This window comes from Larimichthys crocea, chromosome VII (genome assembly GCF_000972845.2).
Source record: "Larimichthys crocea isolate SSNF chromosome VII, L_crocea_2.0, whole genome shotgun sequence".
Taxonomy (NCBI): domain Eukaryota; kingdom Metazoa; phylum Chordata; class Actinopteri; family Sciaenidae; genus Larimichthys; species Larimichthys crocea.
The window spans coordinates 24,053,907-24,075,079 of NC_040017.1; the positions used below are offsets into that span (position 1 = coordinate 24,053,907).

Below are 21,173 nucleotides of genomic sequence, written 5' to 3' on the forward strand. Positions count from 1 at the left end.
TGATGATGTGTAGTGTTGGTGTACATTAGATGATAGATGGATAGACTGAGGCATCCATGTTTTCTTTACAGACATACCAACAGACGATGCTAAGTTGGATTTATTGCTTTCATAATGGTATTTATTTTGTTATTTCATGTTGTAGACAATGTTTTAGGGCTTCAATAGAAATGGAAATCTTGTAAAGACAAACTTAACACTGTCTCTAGATAGGGATAGTTTCTCCTATACACACTAGGACTAAATCCTACACACCGGTCCTTTAAGTGTTAAATGGTTATCCTAGTGGGTTAGTTTTCTTGCTGTCCATAAAGAAGTCCTACTTAAATGTTTAGCACAAATCAATTTCTTATTCACTTTTTAAAAGACAGAGAAAAAAATACTCCAACAAGATTTATGCATGTTCCTACACTGTCATTAACTTACACAGACATGAAGGAGCACATGTGCACACAGACAAACACAGACACAAAAACCAGCAGACAGACTTGGAGGGTATTCCTGTCTCCTGCACCCTGATGTAGATGGATGCCCCTGGCTGCTGATCCTGAATCTACATTAGGTCATTACAATAAGCAGCGTGGTCCAACGTATCCTGCAAAGTGGAGGGAGCAGAGCAGCTTGGGAGCAGAACTACTCTCCCAGCCCTGTGGGGAAACAACCTTGACACAGTCATCTGTCTTAGTTACACAGGAGTTAGACCTACTGACACACACACAGAGGGACCAGCCCCTGCAATCGCTGCTATGTTGTTATGATACTGCATTAAAGGAACTAATAGAGTGCATCTAAAAATATTGAAAATATCACGGGGAGAAAAAGAGGTTTGGCCGAATATAATAGATGACAAAAGTATTAGGGTATTGGGGGTTGTTGTTTCTTGGTCAGCTGCTGGCAAGGGTGCAGCAAGGTCAGATATAACCCTGCTTCAACACAGGTGACTCTTGACCCTGGGCGTCAGGTGAAGGTAATATGGGGAGGTTGAGGTTGGATTAGGTCATGACGGACAGACACGCAGAGATGAGAAGTCTGGGGAGGTGGGGAGAAAAGGCGGGACAAGGGCGTCACTGAAGTGAGCTCTCACTTAGTCACCCCGGGGCTGGCTGTGTTTACGGAGCTGTCAGTCACGTGGTGAGGCCTCTCCCGGGGGACACGGGCCACCAGGGCGATGAGAAAATAATAGCTCCTTCTGTCAGAGCTTCGAGGGACAGAGGTCTGATGGACACCACTGGGAATTAGAGCCAGCCTGCGGGACACATACCGTCCCACACTTAAATACTGGCAGGATAGACACTCACGCACAGGACGAGGAGGCGGAATAACATACCAGTCTCATCAATGATATCAATATCCATGCTAAGAGCCCTCAATATTCAGGATGTCCTTGTGCGTCTTGGTGAAGGCGATCTAGTTTCAAGAAGTCTCTGCTCTTGTAAAGTAAACAAACAGATAAGCTATTTTTAGAGGCTCTTAATGGATGATGCAGCGTATTGTCCCGTCCTTTTTTTGGCATAATTATCTTATCTTTGTCGCTGTGACAAAGGACTTTCTTGTCAGCATGTTTGTGCAAAACTGAAACTGTGACTTGCCAAACTTCCTTTTGGCCTTTTAAGTCCAAGAAATCACAAAATAGTCATGAGTCCTCTCGGTAATTGGAGATTCTCTCAATGTTTGTCTCCCGGGTGTGATTTTAGGACACCACATCTAGTCAATGTCAGCCAACTCTCAAATGTCCAAATGTCCGAGCTGAATGCACAACAACAAAGAGAGTTTTCAAAGTGCTCGCACTCCAACTTAATAACAAGGAGGTCCACACAGGCGAGAATTGATTACCTATCTCGGAAGATTTTCAAGTCTCTGCAAGTTAATTTTCATATTGCAGTGAAGTGAATGGCAATCAATGGCTGCCTGGCAGGAAGGAGATCAATCTTTAAAAAAAATGTTTTGGAAGACGGTCTCGTGTGAAGTATATACAATTCTCTGTGAACAGAATAAAAGTACTGATTTGCTTCCAAAGCAAAAAAGTGCCAGACGTGACGTAAAGAAGAGTGGAAGACTTGCCTACATAAGGATTGCGGTGTAAAGAAATACAATCAGGCTGTATAAAAGAGCTCCAGTATGGCCCTTGGTGATGAGCTCGATTGGAAACCACTGCTCCATCCATAAAATCTGACTTTAAATCAGGCTGAACCACCATTAAAAGCGGTGAAAGATAGCCTAGTGGAGCTCATCATTAGTACAAACACTCAGAAATCATGGGGTAGCATCTGTTTTCTGCACATCCTCCCACATCAATGCTAAGAGCAGTAGGCCTCAGGGAAGGGGAGCATACAGAGGGCTATTCCCCTGTCCCTTACCATGAATAACAATCTCTACCTCCAGGTAATTAAAGGGGACAAACGATGTTCACAGGGCCACGCCAGCCCATCATTAAGCAAAGCAACTATTGCACGGGGGCATGTGTACACACGAGTAGAAATGGGCTTTTTCCACACACAATCCAGGAAACATAATGGCCATTGATTTCGAGTGGACTAGAGAGAGAGAGAGCACATTTCACTATATCTATAACACAGATTAATCCATGTACCTTTTTATCTACCTGGCTCAATGCAACGCTGCACATATTATGCTTTGTTCTCAGCTGCCTCACATGAGGCGTCTGCTGGCTTTGTGTCTGCCGGGAGTCCGGGTGAGATGATGTGCTCCTTACTGATGACCCCAGCCTCTGTTGTAGGTTACCACTGATCCCACAGACTGCACACATGGACTCACATGAAACCTATACATCCTCATTGCTGATAGATTATTCACATTCATGTGCATGTGACAATTGAATGTGCACACACAGAGAATATTTGACTTTTGTCCAAAATTAGAACAGCGCAGACATCGGAGACACAGACAGACGATACACACCAGCCAAACTGTGTACTCTTCCTCATCCCATTTGGAATTGGGTATTTGACATCAAACATTGTGCCGCTGCTGAGCATGCACAAACTTTGCCACTTTGTTTAAAGATACCGGCTAAGACAAACAACAGCATGCAAATAGCAGCCTCGCATCCTGAATCCGAGCTAACACGGACACGCTGTAGAAGTGACCTTGCCGTGCTGTGTTTTTGTGTTCTTGAGGAATTACTCATCCAGTCTTGTCATTGCATCGCACCATAAAAAAGGCACATCATTCATGATAATATGACCGTTACAGGCAACATGGAGCTCACATCAAGACTGGAGATTGAGGGAGTCTGGTCGCAAGTGAAATCACGAGCAGGTAGCTTGTGATATCAGAAGAAATATAGAAGGTAGAGCAGGCGGAAAAGGGAGAGAGAAAGAAGAAACAAAGGGGAGGACACTGCTTTGCTAAACACTTGGTCCTCATAAGCCATTTTCTGGCTCAGGACAGGACAGTCCCAAATCAAAAGACACTTTAAAAACCTCAGAAATGAAAAACATCCCAGGTACAGCTCAGTGCCTCCCACTGAGATCCAAGCTGTTTTATGACTTTAAAACCCTGCTAAATAATGCAGCACCTAACAGGAGGAAGAAACAAAATAATAGACCACAGATCTCCCACCAAACACCGGGTAGTGTACCTGCTGATGTACAGTAGGGGATGCCTGGACTGAAATATAGTTATCATCACAGCACAAGTCAATATATGGGACGAAGCGGTGCGTGAAATTTAATCTGGACACAGCACGATATTTGTGCATGTAATAGAAAGATTTAAGGGAAATAAAACTTAAATTCACCTATTTATATACCTATATTAAACTATTTCTCAGAAGAACATAAAACTGCCTATGCTTCAGGCTCCTGGGTGGGCGTTTCCTATGGCAATGGTTGACATTTGTGAGCAGTGTTGCTTCTCTAACAACAGAAAATGCCTCTTATGTAATATGAGCAATTTAGACGAACACACGCATCACTGCTTCAACATTAAACTTAGAGGACTTGTCTAGAAGTTTGTATTGGAAGCTAGATAGCTTGCCAATGTTAGAATTGGTGGAAGAGTTGTCATGGCAGTGATGCCAAATGAAACCCACAGCAAACAGACACTTAACACTGTGATTTGAGTCTGGCCACAGAGGAACCATGCAGATACCAAATTATGAATGCTAATATATGCTAATATAGGGGCGCTATCATGGCAGAGAACTTGAATTTCATATTTTTGGTGATGGCGAGTCAAAACAAACAAGAATATAAATACAGTTTTGTTTTTTTTAGCATACATTTATTTTAATTTCACTTCAACTTTAACCTTCGACATGACCCGAAATGAAAAAAATCTCTCACGTGCTGCTCAGCATCTGGAGGTTGACAGTGAACAATGAAGGCTTTCTGCATCCACAAAATGGTTTTCTGAACATTTACATTTGTCTGTAAGCTTTTCAACGTACCTAAGCCTTGTTCATGCTGAGGCAGGCCAGAAGCTTATCTCCCGATGCAGGGGCATGAAGCAGCTTACAGCAGGTGTACAACACAAGCCCCCGGATAGGACAGAAGTCTATCACAAAGGCTCTACACCCAATATGTTTCCCTTTAATGCTACGTGGCACGTAGCTACGTATTGGCTCCCATTTTTTAGAAATATTTGTTACAGTTAGACGCGGGACTGAGCGTCTTAGTGCCGTCAGCCACTGATCAAGATCGTACTTTATATGGGTTGTATTACTGTGAGTTGTGGAGCAGTAAATGCACAGTTATCCTGAGACAAATCATAGAATACAGTCTCAGCCACATTTTTTTATCTCTTCCATTTCACACTTTATGGAGCTGTACATCGGTATGACATTACAGATTTGGGGAAAGAACAAATTCCTCTTCCGTGACAGAGTTCATACAATGAATGCAAACCAAACCGACCCAGCAAACAGAAATATCCAGTAACCATAGCCATATCAGTATCCACATAGTCTGAGATGTGTTTCTGCCATGACCAGAAGTGGCAAAAGTTTGAGAAAGTGCTTGAAAATGAGTAATACTGTACGTGAGCCATCAGAATACTATTTGTGCACGCACACACACAGAGTATCTTATGACGTGTTTTTTGGAGAGCAGTCCTCCAGGTACTTAACAGTATTAATCTCCATGCGCTGCAGCAGATCGTCTGTTTGATTTACACAACACTGAATCTCCTTGAGTCAACCGAAGATTTCTTAATCTGCGCCTTTGATCACCATCTCCTCTGTCCCATTTCCCTCTCTCCTAGACTCTACAAAATTCATCCTCTCCTCCTCGGCCCTGTTGATGTTGTTGCTGCTGCTGCTGCTGATGAAGTCAGTTATTCTAATTCGCAGCATATTATTCTACCGACGTCCTCAGTGCACTCAAGAGTCTTTGCTGCACTACAAATCAACATAAAAAAGGAAAACTCATTGATTCAAAGTGGGAGCGCTCGCCATAATCAGGAGGTTAAAAAAAAATTTCAATTTGCATGAGGAATAATTGTTGAATTAAAATAAGAATTCAAGGCTGGTTATTACACTTAATTTCCTTATGGCATGAGAGTAATTAGAAATTGTAATCCGCTTCCATTGTGTCCCCACCTGCAGATGAATGTCAAAATCCTACCAGCTAACATACCAGTAACTCCCCCTAGACGTGACTAATTGACTTGCCACCATGGGTGACTGACATGCCATCCAGAGGGCACCATAATGGCCGTGTCATGAGGGAATGATGAGACCTGCCGACAGCTAGCAGCGCTCGACCTTTTGCATATGAGGTCGGGTGTCAGAGGGAACAGGAGCTCCCTGTTGTTGGACCCACAGCCTCGGGGCTCTGTAGGGATGAGCCACAGTCGACGGGGAACTGGAGCTTTTCAATCAAGCAACCTTGCAGGACAGTGATTTCATTCGAAATGGCGTCGGAATGAAAAATAAAAACAATAAAACAGAAATCAATCGTCAGCAGCCTCGGGCGTTCAAACATCTTGAGGGTGGAAGGAAGATGAAGGAGAGTGATGGTGACTTCCTCTATCGTTTTCACCTCACAAAGGGTTATTATTGTTTCTATAGCAGACGTGTTTTCTGTACTTATTTTCAGACTTTGAGGGCAGGTTCGTAGCATTCTTTAGATACTTTTTAATCTTCTCCACCAGTGAATAAGAGAGAATGAGTCTGTTTGAAGATAAGATAAAGCTGAAGTTTCTCTTAGAGACAGGAAACACAATCATAATTCTGCAGTGCAGTTCAGGAATTTTTATTCACACATTAGTTAGTGCTGTGTTGGTTTTGCTCATCGGGTATTAATGTCTTATTTATTTCCTGCCTCCTGTCTTATTTCCAAATATGACTAATCCTGTTAGATGAAATCTATTAATGTTCTGCTTTAGCTGTCACACACAAAATTCCAAGTCTGTCCATAAGCCCCAAATTTGCCATGAAGGCATATCTGGTCCGCCTCTCTGGATTAGAGAGATTTACCCAGGCAAGCAGACATGTGTGACCAGCAGTTCACAGTGGGCAAAGTCACCCGCCCGAAAAAAGCAAAAAACAAAAAGCGAGAATAAGCTGCGAATAAAGTGATTTTCATTTCTGCTGCTACCCTCCATGAATACGCCCCTAATTTCTCATTCACTGTATCTGATCTCGGTTTTTAGACTTAATTAGCACCGTGATGATCCTGTGTGATATGTCACATTCAGGATGAGACCATGACAAAGAAAATACTGACGTGTAGATCAGATGTGCCGTGAAAAGGGAAAGATAGCACTGCACTGAAGAGACAAAATGTTACTCTTCAGAAGCGTTTTTGTCATTGCTGTGAAAGAAATGGAAAAACAAACAGGAAAGAATAATTGATAACTTAATCGAATTATGGTAATACAGCAGAAAGAGAGCCTCAGCTTAATAAAAATCACTTTGTAAACCAAGAAGGCCTTGCATTAGCAAGATCTAATATTATTATTGTCAACAAAAATGTATGGTTTGACGTTAAAAATTGAAAAAGCTTCTACTTGAGGCAAAGTTTTCCTGCAAAATAGGAAGAGATGGTGGGCTGCGATAAAAGTGAGAGTGAAGTGAAAGCAAAGCATTGATTGGAAAATTCACCCAACCACCTCCCCAACATCTCTTCTTCCATCAGTACAACTAAGGGAGGGAGAAGGAGAGAGAGCAAAAAAAAGATAAAGAAAAAAAAGGGCTCTTCAGTTCTCTGGGAAAAGTGAATCAATCTGGAAAGAACCACAGCGGCAAACGGTGCCACAGACCAGTAAGACTCACACAATATCACACAGAGCTGACAGTATGGAGCATGAGCAGGAAGAGGAAAATATGAAGCAGCAGCAGCAGCAGTGTGGACGGCACTCCACCTGTCCACAGAAATCCTCACAGCCATGTTGTAAATCTCAAAGAAGCGCAGAGTGTCGGATTAGTGACAGCAGCAATCAGAGAGAGGAGGCTCCTCGCCGTGGGTGACAAATCCACAGCATCCCTTCACGTGGGCACTGAAATGCATTAGTATTTACTTTGGCTGGCAAAGGGGGAAGTTATGGATCATATAAAATACACAAACGTGCTGAATGTTTCACCGTTGTGTGCAAAGTGTGTGAAGTTCATGAAGAATACAGCAAATCAGAGTCCAAGAAAAACACTTTACCACGGCATCGATACATGAACTTGAATTTAACAGGAGTCAGGAGAGATGCAGCAGCCTCTTGCTGGCTGAGGGGACTCAGGCTTTGCTTTTTTCTATATTCATTCACACTGTATTGATCCATTGTCTCACTGTCCGGTGCAATCCCTGCTGAGATCCTGATTTCAGTGCGGCAAGCCTCCCCCCAAACACACACACACACACACACACACACACACACACACACACACCTTGGATCATTTATTTACTGCAGGCTGACAGATAAATAGCCATAAATCATAACTGTCTTCAGAAACTAAAAAAAAACATGCCTGCATGCACCTTATTCTAGTCTCTGTGATGCGACAACCCATGTGGCCAGTTGGCAAACTTTGAGCACCACAGACAGGGGACAGCTCCGCCAGAGCAGCACGAGCTCCCTGTCAGTCTGTCAGCAGGCTGCCCTGACAGGTAACAGACACACCTGCCAAGTCTCAACACAACACGACACGCGGCTGTTTTTTTGCGGCACCATGACATGTTTTGTACTCAGGTATCTAACACAGATTTGAGTGTTTTGTCTTGTCTTTGCGCAACATGAAGGCACAAGTCTGTCTGCTCCTGATATGCGTAAAGGCACCGTGCTTTACGCATAGCCTCACTGGAGCTAGTGTGTCTAAGCTGTAGCCACAGTCAGAACAACTGCAGCCGAGCCTGTGTGAATCACACAGATAGACAACACTGCACAGACAGCCTCCACACCGGCAGAAAGAACAACTCGCACCATTTTTTTTCTCCCAACAAACTGCCGCGCTTAATTGTCGCAGCAATCTTTACATACAGGCACACACACACACAAGTGAAATCCAACTCACCTCTCCAAAACGATGCGAAGGCTGCTGCACGTGTTTGTCTCTTAAAAGCAGAAGTGATCCATACCGGCGAGTGCGTAAAACTTTTATTCGCTGCGCACAAAAACGGTGGACATGAAACAGACTACAACTAGTGAGTGGACGCTGGTTATCCTTCTTTCTAGAAACAAAGCAGTGTCCTTTGATAAAGCTTTATCCTTCAGGGTGGAAAAAAGAATATCCCGTGCCGTTATGTAGAGTGCAGTTAGTGCAGCGGTGGAGAGCCAGCGCATACAAATGTGTCCATGCTTCTCCTGCAGGGAGCAGCCGCGTCAGCCTCCCTGGGTCCTAAAGCTGCGCTAAACTAATGACACCGGCATCAGCGTCGGTGCCTGTCAGACCGCAACCAAGCAGCCTCTTAGAATTATTGGCTTTCAGCTGACGACACTTAAAAAATGTCTTCAGATTTCCTCAAAAAGTATCAAATATCACAATAATTCAAGACATTTCAATGACGTGACTGTGTCTCTAGATATTCTCTGCTGTTCTGTACTAACACTTCACATTTGGCTTGGATGGGAATCTTTGAATTTATTTGAAGCTGTGAGAACTAACTGCTGGATCAATGTCTGATTCATCATCAAGTGCAGCAAAAACATCAAGCTAAGCTCCGGGAGAAGCATGGCCACTTGAATAATCAGGCCAGTTCAGCGGCCCTGGCAGTCTGCACGGCCTCGCCTTGTGAACTCAAACACCATCAGGAGCTGCTGATGAGTTTGAGACAGTGAAATATCAGCCTGCTCCTCATATCTACTGTCACATAAGATGTCTTCAAATGTTGGCGCATGAATCCTCAGACTGGAGGTTAGTCTGTAACCTGCAGGTCATGTGCGCAACATCTGCGCAAAAGTAGACTAGAAATTGGAAGGCGTGGCGATTAATTAATGTCTCCTCAGATGCTTTACTCATCTCATGCATTTTAAACGGCTGAGAAAGACACAATGGTGCCTGAGCAAAAATGATTCACCAAGCTCAGATTCATTATTGTTGTTCACTATAGATGTAAAATATTGTTGAATATGTAGAAATGGATGCAGAAGACTCAGAGGTTGTTTGGTTAAAAAATAAAAAAATCATTGTGATGCCATTCACAACCCTGATGCTAATCTCTCATGATTAAAGAGGAAGTTTCTTTTTTTTTTTTGCCTCTGTCAAAAGAAAATCCTGCTAGGACAAAAAAATTCTATTTGGCATCCAAATTGAATTTCTATATAGATGCATTTATGTATTCCATCATCCTCTTGAATCAGTCTATCAATTCATGCATTATGCTTCCAATTTATTTTTCTGTCTGTTTGGCTATTCAATGCAAAACCTTTTTGCACTCCAGTATTTTTTTTTCTGTATGTATTTCTATAAGGGTAAATATGGATGTAACCTCTCCCCCTGTCAATCATTGCTGGGGCTAGTTTTTTTTTTAAATGGATGGAGAAGACATTCAAGCTGCTCCACATCTTAACAGGCCTGTCTGGTGTGGACAGAAATGGAGAGAGGTCATGTCCAGCGGGAACAGAGGACGCCAATCAGTCCTAATTCTACCCACGAACTCATAATCCCACACACGGACCTTCGGTAACCTCATCATCTGCAAGTTGCATATGGTGTCTGTTAGGCAGGAGTGCCAACTGGTTTGGTGTTTCATGTCTAAATTGATTTAAATGCATCAAAGCGATAAGAAGTGCTGTCTGTTCAGTTGTTTAATAACAATTATGCTTCATTATATTTTAGGGTAATTAGTTTCAAGGTCCTTGTTTGGAGGTTAACATGACGAATGGCTGTCAGTATTGAACTGGACAACTGCATACTGAATGAAGTGAAGTGGTTTGTGACGAACACCTCACCAGGTATGAGAGAGCCAATAGAAATGTGGATTTCTGCTAAGTCACCCAGTCTCTTACTTTGATTACTTCGTGATACATTCCAGCTCCATAAATCTCCATGAAGCACGACGGTCTCTACGCTCGAATACATTTCTTATTTTGATTCTTTCTTTCTGAGTGTTCACCAAAGCCTGAATCAGAGAGCATCACTTAGCCGAACGCTTGCTGATAAACTGAGGAAAAAGGTTAGAAATAATAAGTCATAAAGTTACTAAACTGGTGCATTTGAGGGTAGAAGATGTCACCAAACTAACTAACTAAAACATTAGCTCGTCCATTCAGCCTCCCTGGACTTAAAGCTGCACTTGGACTTGGACTTGGACTTGGACTTAAAGCTGGCCACTTGGGGGCAGCAGAATGAGTTAAAGCCTTACACAGCATTATCACCTTATAAAGTCACTATAGAACCACATAGCATTAACCTGATGAATGTAAATCCAATACTCACTCACCTTTAAGCTGTGTTTTTGGTCCCCACTCACTCCTAAGGGAAATATCTGACTCTTTAGCTGCTAAATGCTCCATTATGTTCACCAGAGAGTTGTTGGGGTTGGGCAGGTATAGCGCACAGTTTATCAAAACGCTGCCTGCTGCATCTAGAAACGTGTTTGATGGGAGTTGTGGGCCAGAAAAAACTAAAACAATAAACTAAAAGAAGATAAAATGCTCCACAGAACTGACGGGAAGTGCAGAGTCGAGTCTCTGTGGGTTTGTTGTTATTATAGAAATATTGATTAGAGCAGCTTTAACATCATAACACAGGTGGGAGAAGAGATGTTTTATGAAATGCCATCAACATTATAGGTTAGAATCATATCTCTTATCATTACTGCCGTCGTTGCATTAATTTTGGAAGCACGCAATGTCATTTCTTTCGTGGACGACATGCCATCGTCCTGCAGTATGTCACAATGTGATGTTGAGACGCAGCTAAAGTTCAAAGCCATTTACATTCACTTTGTGTGCCTGGGTGGAGAATAAAAACTGAGGAGTCAGCTGCTGAAACCATGCTTGATATGCAGGATAAGCGCCTACATCTGCAACATGTTAATCATATAAAAACCAAGAAAGCAATGACACACAATGAGGTCAAGCATACATCTTGAACATGATCTTTTATTCATTTCTGTGTCCACGCACACACACACACACACAGGTGCTGCTGCAGAGAAACGCTCGGTATGATTCAGGTATTTACCATGAACAAATATTAAATAGATTACCGTGGTTACAATATCTGTTTGTGAGATTAAATGGAAAGCTTTTGATAGTTTCTCACATTGTGTTGAGCTGGTGGTGTGGCAGCTGGTAGGTGGGAGAATACGAGATTAAACTTTGCACTGCTTCTAACAAGACTTTTATCAGAGATCTGATTGTGGCATCTATTCTTTTATGTTCTTTGAAGACGACGCACCATCAACCATTACTGCCGCCAGCAAACCAAGGTCTAAATTTCACAGGTAGTTGATGAAATGATGAATGAAAAACTTCACGCTTTCCAGTTCAGCTACCTTGCAGGAATACTTCTGAAGAAATTAAAGTGTGTGTATGTGAGAGAGAGAAAGAGAAGAACAGATGGGGAGAAAACAGAAGCAGTTGCAGATGGGCATTAGTTGACTTGAACATTAACTTGTAGAGAGACCGACACAGGTCATCTTTCCAAGAAAGACTGCCACATGTTCAGCTTAACCAGCCAGAAATATCATGCTGCTTTTCCAATCCACACACACACGCACCTCACTGAATACTAAGAACATTGCACAGATGTACCTCATCATTGTTATGCTGTACAGAAATCTGAATAATATATTTGCTTTTATAACATGACATGCACAGTGATTAGGCTTGGTACAATTACAAAAGAGAACCGTAATGTGTGATACCTGCTGCACAAAGACTGACGAGAAAGAGAAAGAGAGAGAGGAGGCAGACTTTGGAGATGGAAGCTGACTCTAAATACATGAAATGTAGCCTCTCTGAGGAGTAAGGAGCCAAAGCCGGTGCAGTCAGTTGAAAAGTACCAATTAGATATAGCTGGACTCACTTTTGTTCACCGCCTCTGCTCACAATAGGGGGTGATCTCTCTCTCCTTGTTAGGACATGACCAAGGTGTGATGTTTTGGACCATTTTTTGGCAACTCAAAGATGTTTCAAGTCACAGCACGTCAGAGTAGGAAAAGAAATCACAATGTTTTAGACCTATGATGACAGTATTACAGCAGTACAAGTGATTCTACAGTGCAGAATATATTGTAAGAGGATTCTCTACAGTGCAGTACATTATATTTGTGCAACTAATGAAGATTTACTCCTGGAAAAAGCAGGAGTGAAACCTTCATTCATTATGAAGAGCTCTCCTTTTCCAAGAGTTTTGTGGACAGCTCCGATTTAACAGTGAGCCAAAGTGCAGCGAGTCATTTCAAAGTCAAACAGCCATAAACTGGCAAAAACATTGAACTGCAAAGAAAGGAAAACAGCACAGAATCCAAGATTCTGCAGGAAATGAAAGAAACGCTTCTGCCTCAGTGATGCATGAGAAAGTATTCGAAGCCAAATGACTGATAACACGTTACAATATCCAGCCTACGTGGCGGCAGTGGGTGGAGTGCTGGACAGAGCCCAGTCTTGTGAATGCATTGTCCAAATGAGATGTGCACACTTGTAACAGAGCTGCTGGCCTTCTACATTTCAAAGAGACCTCAAATCAAAAATTTATACATCTCACAATGCTGGAGATATATTTTTAATGTTGGAAGTGTGTTGAAATCATGGATATGTACATTTCTACCCATGTCACGGCAAACTTAAATTGATTCTTTGGTATATATTTCATGTGCTTTCATGTCAAAGTATAAGAATTTGGCTGCCATTTATATGCTATATGTATGCTCACTCAGGGCAATCGTAAAACAGACTGGAAGGTTTCAGGATTGATCCTCGATGAGCAGGTATGCTGTAAAATCCAACTATATGGATATATTCTTGAATACACACGGGTTTATAGGAAGAACTTGAAACTTGCACAAAATCCAGTGCAATGCTTGCTGCATGACAAGTGAAGGCAATGACTTTTTATCATGGAGTGAATCAGATCACACGAGGGAGAAATCAGAATACATTTACCGGTACCGTGTACTATTCTAGTAGCCACAATGACTCAGAGAAGTGTCAAAGTGTTGGAAGCTGATACATCCAAATTTTCAAACATTAATCACGTAACAGAACAAGAGTTATCTCTACGACATTTTGCAGTATTTGAAGGGTTGAGTGGATCCTTCTCTCTGCTTTAACACTGAAGCCAGCCAACCACTAACCAATGACATGTCACATCTGTTTGTAACACAGTCATCTCATTCTATATCCTCAGACATTGCAAGAAGTGTCATCCCTATACAATATTTCTCTTACCGCCCTTCACTCTACCTCTGAGCTGCAAAAAGGACACAGCTCAGATAAAAGCACAGCTCTTTGAATGCCTGCTGGCATGCTGCTCAGTGGGATAAAGACATGAAATGCACAATGTGTCAGAGGGTTTCATCTACCATCCTCTCCTTTTTTTGAGCAGTGTGTAGTTGTACAACGAATCCTGTCCTGCGGTGGTCTCATTCCCCATCCGACTGGGGCGGTAGGAGAAGAGAAAGTCATGCTCTGTCCTAGTCTTTAGGCTCACATGATCGTCTGTCATAAAGTGAGGCCTCTGAGCTGATTTCAGACTCCCTCGCTTCTTCCTGCAGTCCTAATTGCTTGGCCCACTTATGACTGTGACGCTGTCATCTCACCTCACGACAGCCTCCAGCGAGCCAGCATCTGGCACAGCATGACAAAACTGCTTTTTCTCCCCTCAACCTCCCTACTCCAAATAAAAAAAAGAAAACCCAGCTTCCTATCCCAGTGTCATGTTTACAAAGGAACATAAACACAATTCTGTCAACTCTATGATCAATTTTTGACAACTGTTTATGTGTTATTTCCAGTTCTTCCTGCCTGTGTAAGTCTGGAGTCCCACAGTGAAAGCTGCCTTGTTGTCGTGCGATAACTATTTATAAGAAGTACGGTATGCTCTAGGCCACAGTTAACAAACATCTCACAGTACGAAGTACAAAAATCCTTGTACTAGCAAACATCTTACAAGGCAAAGCAGGAGAGTGGCTCCTTCACATAATATGTACATACATTTGAGATAATGTAATAAATAAGCTCCACAGCGGTAGAGTCCAGGGGGGGTCAACGGTCAATGTCAGTCTGCCAACATGCTAAAATGCTGGCATCCTATGACATCCTAATGTTTACGGTACCGCTGAAGCTGATGCTGTCATTTGTTTTGCAGGTATTTGGTAAAAGAAAACTAAGATTTGAAGTGACGGAGCAATCACAAAAGTTATTAACATTCAACTGCGTAAACTCGTACAGCTTCCAGCTCTGCGTTTACGTCAGTGTCCTTGGACTAATCACCTTCTGACAAGGAACTACAGGCAGCTGAAGTCTGAGCTAATGCTTTGTAGAGCACGGACGGTGATGGACGCTTCATCCAATCACCTGGCTGGTAATTTTTTCTGCCCGCCTGTTTCAAAACAGTGTCAATATCCCAATAGATGGTTCTGAGTAACAAACCACTGGGTGCAGTGCACATTTATGCATCAAATTTCAGCACAATGCATCCAATAATTGTTGAGACATTTCACTCAAAACCACAAATGTGAAGCTCATGGTGGCACTAAAAGGAAAAGTCAAGTGATCACCAGCTAAAGGCTTCATGAATATATGTACTAAATGTTATATACAGCTGATATTTATTGAGGTATGGATGAGGACGGACAGACCGACTGACTGACACACAATTTTCATCTCTATAAACCGGAAAGTAGCAAAAAAATAAATAAATATAATATATATAATAAATAAAAAGAACATGGTGCACTTAATTCCATTAAGACTCTTGTGATTACAGTTCTGTGATTGTTGTTTGTATTCCCTCTTATTATGTGAAGGGCCTCTACAAGCATCAGTAGAACAGATTCAGATACAAATAATGTAGAATCATAGAAGGTATTTCTGGTACAACTTCACCGACTTCCAAGGTGCATGCAGAGGGAAAAAGGTCTGAAGAACAACTTTCATGTCAGTTGTTGTTTTTACGAGAAGTGCCGCTGGTGTTTTGACCTCTAAAAAGGTACAAAAACACACTCACACACTCACACACTCACACACTCACACACAGACACACACAGACAGACACAGAAACTCTTTAAAAACTAAACTTGTTCAAAAAGAGACTGCTTGCTTTCTGACCACAGACCTTTCTCCTGGCAGATATTTCTTTCTGGGCAAACACAGGTGTTAGCAAATAACATTAAATGGCTGCATTCCATTTTGTTGTGCCAATGCCAGGGCCCCAGTATTAACCATGCTGGCTCACTGGCATGGCTTACCGGGCTACTGAATTAGAAATGCTACATCTGTGCTTTTCCTGCTATGACACAGTCAAAATGTCTGCTGTGAATAAATGTCTATTTCATTAATAAACAGCATTATTTCTTTAATTTTTTTTAGCTGAAGCAGCCAAGTTTCACCATGAAGCAGTTTGCAGTATTCATTAGCATTAGCAGTCAAGCACAATGCATTAAGGGAAAGAGAGTTGTAGTCAATTCTATTGTGATAGATTCTCCTCAAAAGTCTAGATTGGATTTTTATTACGGTTTGCGCAGTGCACAAAATCCATAGGCATTGGGTATTTTATAGTGGAGCGTCAAAGTTTTACCATTCACCTGGGATAGCCGCAGCAGCACAGAGGGATACCCTACCAATCGGCATTGCCCCCAGCAAATAGCTTCTTGTATATTGGAAGTTAATTCTGCCATGGAATTAAATTATAAACCATGTCCAAACAAATTAACGTCAAGCCGAAAGCAGGTGCGTTTTTTCCCCTCTTTTTTTGACAGGTTGAGGGCATTAGTAATCTAACACATGAGCCCTCTCTCTTCCCTTAGCTCGGGGGGCCCCCAGCTCCGAAGTAATACACCCGCAGCCCCCGCCTCTTCAATTCCCATTTCAAAAAACCATCGGCGTGGAGGCACACGGGGGAGAGAGGTACCACACTGCAGAGGGATAGATTAATGCGCCATCTGAATGTGGATCTACAGAGAGAAGGAGGTTTCATCCGCGTCCCAAAAGTCAAAGCAGAAAATATTAGCAAACATATCTCACAGGAGGATTTAGCTGTTAAAACATTTATTCTCACTTTCAATTAGGCTTCTCATCACAGACAGAAGAAAATTACCATGTATGATATTGCCATGGGATATAGAGATAAATTGAGCCTGATACCCAGTTTGATATTGCTAGGCAAATAATCCTGATACGAGTAGAAATGTTCAGGGTGCTTCTTCCAATCTTACAGTATTGAGTTAAAGCTTTATGTGAGGGGAGATACATGATGAATGTAGATGGATAGCAGGGCTTAACTCCATAGCTCAGTGGGCGACAGACATACCACTATTCCCTGTGTCTGCTCCTCCTCTGGGATGACGTGCTCCCCAGACACCGACTATTGATCCAGCAGGTTGAAATCGGGGGGGAATAAGTGTTTAACTGATAGTCAATGGAGGAAGATTCCCCGGGACTCGTATGCATGTTTTAATAACCCACACGTTTACCACCTGCTCAATTTGCACAATTAATAAAATACACACACTTCGGCTGCTGACTGCTCCCTCATTATATCGATTACGTATCCAATATTTTCACAGTTGACAAATAAAACCGCATATTTGTCTCTAATGCAGCCTGAATGCAGCCTGTCTAACAGCTCACTTAAAGTTAGGGAAAGTCATAAAGTATCAAGCTGGTAAAACAGTGTTATGAGAACTGCATGTACAGAAAAAAGAATGTTGATTATCTATTTCTGTTTATTGAAGTTTGAGAGTAGTTTGTTCATCTGGGGTAGAAATTGATCCTAAATATAGCTTCAGTGTGTAGGATAACACGCCTGATAATCAATTTTTGGCAAACAAAAACAATATTTCATGTTTTATATGCTGTATGGGGATGTATTAACAAATTCTCTTGTTGTTTACTTCATACTTAATACTTGATATTTTTATTTAGGTCAGAAAAGAACATCTGTTTGACTTTATAACTGGCCAATATCAATAAAACACAAGGGTTGAATACATGCTTAATATTTGTGCATGTGCTCTGTGCTTCACCAGGAGATCTGAAGTCTTGCATCATTTCTTTAATTGACCTTCTCTGTGCAGATTATTCTAAAAATATTCCAGCTATGAGTGATTTCATGAGAAAAATCCAACCTTGACTCGTAACGCAGCAACCGCGCGTCAGTGTGGTCTTTTTTTCTGTATCTGTATTTTTCACTCAAAAACAAAAAGGCCAGGTGTGGAGAGCTGCATGAATGCTGAAAGAGAAACACCCGTTGAAACATTACTTTGAGCAGGTTGGGAAAGGTCATTGTAGGCTTTTTAATTATGATGAACAAAGAGCAGCTTGTTAAGTAAATTAAACATAATGAAACGAGAGATTCCCTCATGGCCTAACGGAGGCTTGATCTGACTGCATCCCTGCTCTTGGCGAATTGTATATTTTTGTCAGACTAATTAGTCTGTTTGGTAAAAGTTTTCAGACAAATTCATTAGCAGTCGATGCGAGGACGAGTATCTTGTTATTCTGAACGTGATTTGTTTGGTATTTCTCACCGCTCAGTCCCTCTTCTTCAAACAAAAGCGACATGTTTGCTCTGCCTCACTGTGATCTCCCATGTAAATAACGTTGCCGGCTAAGCTTGTGTGGATTTGCATTCTCACATCTCTGTAATATGTGGCCCGCAACATGCAAAAGAACCCCCTGTGTAGACTTTGACCTTCATACAGTTGCAGCGGAGAGACCGAGGCAGAAGCAGGCAGTACATGATAAACACAAACCCTGCGCCCTCCTCCTGGTTGAGCGGTGCGCCAGCTAACATAATGCACAGTCAGAGGAGGTTAGTAGTACTGGCACACACTGAGTGGAGGAGAAGATTGAACCAGTCAAGGCTTGAACAGGTGGTTATCTGTGGCAGGATCACTTGTGAAAGGAGCTTTTGCCCTTTGATAGAAGGAGAAGATGAAGGGTGGGGATAAGAAATGGTTATTGATCGATGGCCGCTTTATCTGCTTCAACCCTGATGACCAGACAATGCAATCTAACTTGGTCCAGAAAGGTGCAAAGGTGCTGATGGGTTCTCAGAGTGCTTTATTCTCATTTGTACAGTTTATATCATCTCAATTTTGTTATCTTGCATCTGAGCCAATCCACCACACGCCTGAAAATAAACAGTTTATTGCAAGACGTTACTCAAATATATATAAAAGAAATGAACTTTTTCATTAAGCGCTGCACTTATCAATAGTTACATATGAATAGAAAGTATCTGTAATGAGAAAGTGCTCGCTCATACTAATGAATGCACGTGTGTTTGCTTTTATAGCTCATAACTTTATCGTTTTATATGAAAAAGCTCTGATAAATTCACTGTACTGAGCCAAATGGTCGACTAACAAAGTTAGAGACTGGCAGATAAAGTGTATTATGTTTCCTTCAGTGGCCAGAAACATGACATGAATATTTGCCATATCAGTTTCCTAAGGAGATATTATGTTAACAGTGTTTTTACAGCTTGGTCCAGGTGGCTAAAATAACCTGCTGTGACAGATTTTTGGGCCACTTGGGACAGCCAAAACAAGCTATAAACAGAACATTGACATATAATTGCCTAGTTAATGACAAACTTGCACACCCAGCAGTTATGGAGCAACATTATCATTCGTCTGCAGTTACGTTTTTGCCCACCTGATGAATGCAAGTCAAATTTTTTCACTCATTATTTGTCTCCGTCATCTCCTGGGGTATATATCGGGCTCTTTAGCTGCTGAATGCTCTGTGGATTGGTCACTACAAGCAAACCTCCTACAAATACAAGCAATGATACTGTACAATCTATTATTACTATAAAAATGTTTATTATAGCCGCTTTAATATTTTATATCATGTGAAACTTTCTATAGTTCTTCTTTTATTGCAGCAGCCTGAACATCTCGTGAAACACATTTTCAGTTTCTGGAATTTACCCGAGTTTCGCTTCACTGCTCAAACCCGGCCGCACTCAACTATAGCTTATTAAGTGTGATTGCTTGAACAAAATACATGGGGTGGATTGCATTTGCATCCACTGACACATTAGCATTCAGTAAACAGAAAGCACTGGTATCATGGGACATGTGTGTGATTTATAATGAGGAGCCGCATTGCTCTTCTCAAACGTCCCATAGCTCGCAAAATGCACAAATCCAGATATATACAATCAAGCAGAGCACGCACACGCCATAAAGTCAATGTGTGTGCACCAATAAAAAAGACTCCACTCTCACTCACTCGCCTCTACAAGCAAAGATCATTTTGGGAACACTGATGGAATAAGGTGAGCCCATGTGGCTCGAGGTGGATATCAATTAAAATGATGTATGGCCCCGGTGTTTTCTAATTGGGACATGGCAATGTATTTAATAACACACATTAGAACCCTAATTAGAAGTAAATTGAGCTGCATCCCATTGTCTACTAATCAACACAGTGGATTGGGTGGATAAATAACCGCACACAGAGGGTCTCTGTGCTTTGAGACGCTTACATTTTGAGACACATCTATTTGTGTTTCTCGAGTCTCAGTTTGTGCAGCTTGGGTTTTATTGAGCTCTGGATTTGAGCAATCTGTTAGCCACCAAATAATAATGTGGCTGCCTGTGCTGCCTGTGATGATAAAACTTTAATGGGATACTTTAAATCACTCTGTCTGCTTGGAAATAAATAATCATTTATTTGATAGGTGCTGTAAGAGATTAATCATGATTAATCATAACACATTCTCGTTAATAAAGCTTAAACGCGGTTATCCTCTAATGATACGGCACGCTGGACTTCTCAGAGATCGCTAAATGATTTAGAAAAAGGACAGAAAGAAGTGCACCTGATTATTATCTCCCTGAAAATCATCTCCTCTTGCGTAACTAGGTGACTGCTGATTGTGATTTCATCTCAGAGCGAGAAAACGAAGAAGTGGAATCAATCACGGTATTCCTATTGGTCCCAATAAAGCAAAAAAACCTTTTCACTTGGCAGGAGGTGCCTTCCATCACAGATAATTGGAATATGTATGAAAAGGATGTAAAGTAAAAGAGGACCACATGACCTTTCCAGTGAATTATTAGTACTTGTGCTATTTGAACAAAGGCAGCTCTGTGGAATTAATGTGGAAACCTGACACCGTATTTCTTACATCTTGGTATAAACACAGCCTCTCTCTCTCTCTCTCTGTGCTGAATCTTTCTCCACATCATTAAGGATTGTTTTGAGGAGGAAAATGTGCAATGAAGGTAAAATATCACATCGCAGGTTGTTGGATAAAGAAAATGCTTTCGTGCCGTTACAGTGTGACTTGCTCTGGGAGGTCAGCATACTGTAAATAGTAGTCGTACATCCGTGCTGACTCCAGCGCAAAACCCCTCTGAGCACATTTTATGGATCGGAGAAACGTTTGACAAGCTCTCTGCAACCGGATGTGTCAGTATAAAGGATTATGTGTTTTATGGGGGCCTGGTCTGAGCAGCAGATCTGCTCCTATAAACATGCACTACAATTTAGCCCAAGGTGTGCACTGGAAAGGTTATCCAATCACCCCCTTTGAAAGCACCTCTCGAAATGAGTGAACATCTCGGCCGATGCACTGTAGCAGAGGAAAGCACATA

General features: G+C 41.8%; 1 protein-coding gene across 4 annotated transcripts in view; it reads right to left on the bottom strand.

Annotated features, from left to right (window-relative positions):
- The window catches only part of robo1 (roundabout, axon guidance receptor, homolog 1 (Drosophila)), a 306,786-nt gene that overhangs the window by 205,746 nt on the left and 79,867 nt on the right, over window positions 1-21,173 (bottom strand). Inside the window, exon 1 of one of the 4 annotated variants that reach the window (XM_027280235.1) lies at window positions 8,465-8,864. The exons of 1 other annotated variant lie outside the window; for it this stretch is intronic. The gene's annotated coding sequence lies outside the window, so the exon portion shown is untranslated. Of the gene's footprint in view, window positions 1-8,464; window positions 8,865-21,173 lie in introns of those variants that run through there. 2 more of the 4 variants (XM_010731939.3, XM_027280236.1) reach the window with 2 other exon arrangements.